The sequence below is a fragment of the Mastomys coucha genome, unplaced genomic scaffold (genome assembly GCF_008632895.1).
Source record: "Mastomys coucha isolate ucsf_1 unplaced genomic scaffold, UCSF_Mcou_1 pScaffold22, whole genome shotgun sequence".
Lineage (NCBI taxonomy): Eukaryota > Metazoa > Chordata > Mammalia > Rodentia > Muridae > Mastomys > Mastomys coucha.
In genome coordinates this window covers 90,471,584-90,475,539 of record NW_022196905.1, presented here as the reverse complement: position 1 = coordinate 90,475,539, position 3,956 = coordinate 90,471,584, and positions in this window count along the sequence as shown.

Below are 3,956 nucleotides of genomic sequence, written 5' to 3'. Positions count from 1 at the left end.
CTCAGAAATCCACCTGCCTCTGCCTCCCAAGTGCTGGGATTAAAGGTGTGCACCACCGCCGCCCAGCTTATCAGCAGTTTTTAATAATATCTACACAGAAATATTATATTTTTATCAGCAATAATGTTACTAAGGTATGACTCAAGTATCTTATAATTTGTAAATTCCAGGTATATTGCATCACATTATCCACTAACACAATCAGTTTCAAAACATCTCAGTGGCCCCTGAAGAAACACTGAGCCCTTCAGTTCTTATATACAGCCACCTCCCAATACTCCCAGGTTCCCATCCCTACCCAGGGCACTTACCTATTCCAAACATTTGTATAAAGAGAATCAGATGGGGTTTTATCTGAATTCTCTTAGCATGGTTTTAAGATTCATCCATGTGGGCTGAAGAGATGAGTCATTGGTTAAGAGCAAGAGCACTGGGTCCTCTTCCAAAAGACCAGTGTTCAAATCCCAGTCCCCACACTGCAGTTCACAACTATCTGCAGTTCCAGTTCCAGGGATCTGACATCCTCACACAGACATACATGGAGACAGAACACCAATGTAAATAAATTTAAAATTTTTTTTTTTAAAAAATCCATCCATGCCACAGCAAAGCTTCATCACTTCATACCTATTCTGGCTGCATAGTATTCCATTATAGACACAACCCGTGTTCTGTTGATTTACCAGGTGGTAGGCACTTGGCTTATTTTCATATTTTGCTTTTTATGAATATCATTGCTATGATGATGGACGAGATTTTGTGTGGATATTGGTCCACTTTTTTTGTTTTTTGTGTTTGTTTGTTTGTTTGTTTGTTTGGAGACAGGGTTTCTCTGTGTAGCCCTGGCTGTCCTGGAACTCACTCTGTAGACCAGGTTGGCCTTGAAGTCAGAAATCCGTCTGCCTCTGCCTCCCAAGTGCTGGGATTAAAGGCATGTGCTACTACTGCCCGGCTGGTCCACTTTTCTTGACAGACTCTCAAGAGTACAAATTCTGTTAGATGGTCCTCCACGTGGAACTACCACACAGCTTTCCAAACTCAGTGCACTGATCCACACTCTTACCGGGTAAGTGGTACAGTTTTGATTTCTTCTTTCTGTCCAGCCACGGACAGATATTTTGACTATGGCATCTCTAGTGAACTGAGGGGGTATCTCTATGGTTTTGAATTGCATGTCCTGGGTGAATAAAAACAGAGAGCTTTTTGTGTTTCTATTTGTAATATGTGTATCTTTTATATTCTGTGTTTATTTTAACTGTGTTTGTATGTCTTGATAATTAAATTGTAGGACTTCTCCATATTTAACAGATGTATGTACAAATGAATTAAATCATTCTGAGAGTCATCATTTTATTCCTCTCCAGTGTCTTCTGGGGAGGCAAAAGTGAAATTGTGAAAAAGTTCAACTTATCATTCTTACTTCTGATGATAATACTCTAGGAGCATTCCTAGGAAGCTGCCAAGGCCTGTGGGCACCTGGTGTTTGTCTTGCTTACTTCTAAAGGTTGTATATTCATAGCTTTTTTATTTTAATTTTTTTAAAACAAAAGGCAGAAAGCAACTTCTATTGGTTATAAAAAATAAAACAATCAACAAATTCAGTATGAGGGGAAAAACTATTAGTCTCCAGAAAGAAATAGTATACAATAGTAGGATTCTCACATTTGCCTCCATCACTTCCTTCTGGGGGCATGTGTTCAGTTTCTACTAGGAAATCTGGATGTGATGTAGCCATTCATGAACATGGGCTGTGAGTTACATTTCTTCTCTAAGTCTTCCACAATGCATAGCACATTTCTTGATAAAACCATGAGAAAACTGAAGCCCTAATTTGAAAACTGTAGTTCATATCTAAAGGGTCTTTATTTTTAGCTTTTACATTCTGTCTCTTTAAGCGTCTCAGGCTGATATTCATTGGAATGAGAAATACACAGTCTAATGTCATTCTTTTCTCCTATGACTTCCCAGTTGTCACAGGTGTATTTCTTGAAAACATCTTTCTCTTTAATAGTCTTCTTGGCATTTCACTGAACATTGGTTGGATTGGATCATGTGGCACAGACCTGTAGATACAGCATCCAAAAACTGAGAAATGAGGTTCTCAATCCGCAGCCATCCTGGGCTTTGTGTCAAAAGAAAAGGGGAGGAGAGGAAAGAAGGGGAGGGAGGAGAGGAGATGCCGCAAGACAGGGGACAGGAGGAAGAATGTGGATAGAGGAAGAGAAAGTATGATCAACTGACCACATTATATAAGACTATTTGTGAACTTTCAATCTTATACTAGGGTGGTATATGTTCACTTATTCATATATAACATATATCCATATGTCACTCACATGTTGATATATAATATATTATTTAAATATAGTGCATATACCAATAATTAACCATTGTGGTTACTACTTCTTTATGATAGGTTTGAAATGGAGAACTCTTTACATATTCTTTTCTAAAGTGCTTTGGCTGGTAGGTCCCTCCAGTCTCCACAGTCATTCAGTGATACGTGTCTATATCCATTCTTCCCACTCATTCAGTGATACCTGGTTTGTATCCAGTCTCCACACTCATTCAATGATAAATGTCAATATTCAGTCTCTACATTATTCAATGATTTGTATATGTACCCAGTCTCTACACTCACTCAATGATTCGTATCCATAAACAATCTGACAAGAACTCTGGTAAGTGCTGACTTTGCCATATCATTAAATTACAGGACTTTTCTATATTCTACATATAATATCTTTGTCGAACATATAATTTTCAAATACATTGTATCATTCTAAAAGCTGGTTTTTTAGCTTTCTGGCAGTATCCTTTGGTACTGTTATTAATCCAACTTATCTTTTTAAAATTTCATGCCAATAATATATCCAGGAAACCATTTGACAACTTGAATATTGACCACAGGAGCAAAATGTGCTTAAATTTTTTATTTTATGAGTACTAGTTTTTCGTTGACTTTGTTAAAATCAGCACTCATCGCAAGTAAGAGTGTTTTCTCAACTTTTGGACTCGTTTATTGCAAGAGTCTGGAACTACAATTGATTTTACATTTTAATTTTACAGTCACAACCTTGCTGGATTTACTAGTTCTAGTCAGTTTATCATGGGTGGCTTATAACTTTGTGACCATATTACACTGTCTACTCAAAGACAATTTTTACTTCTTAGATACTCATCTGAAACTTTCATCTCAAGGAAAATCTTATTACCGATAGATTATTGTACCTGATAAAATATTCCTTTTGTCTTCCTGTTGCCTGCTGTTATTTATTATAACTATCATTTATTTGTCCTCCTCCTTTGATGACTCTACTCACAGAGTAACTTCTACTTTTCTGCTAAAACAAATGTTATGATTCTAAAGAGAGTATATATTATTTAATAAATCATAACATCAGTTGGCTTTGATTCAATAAAATAAGACACCTTTCTTTGTAAAAAAAAATTTCACACAGAAAATTACAGAAAGGCATTATTGCATCCCAGTGGCAGTAAATTTGTACCTAAGAACACACACACACACATATGTATGTATATGGACATCTGTCTATGAAGGTCAATTCAGTTCTTTGTCATTACTACAATTTTCTATTCTTCGAGAAATTCATAGATGCATATGATAGAATATGATCCTATTCACGCCCATGTTCCCCTTCACTTCCACTGTAACCCATCCAACATGTTCCATTTCTCAGTTCGTAACATTCAGATCTTTTATAACATACAATGTAAATACTTGTCACACATGACTACTTTTCTCATCTAAATGGAAAACTTCTGAAACCACTTTGCAGCATATTGAATATTTTTGTTATTAAAAGTTGCCAGCATCTGGCACAAGTCTGATACCACCATCCATAAAAACTAACGAAATGATTCCAGGAATACTATGAAGCTTTCAACATGTCTCTCTATTTCTGTCGAGTCCATCTATCATCCACAGAAATGGT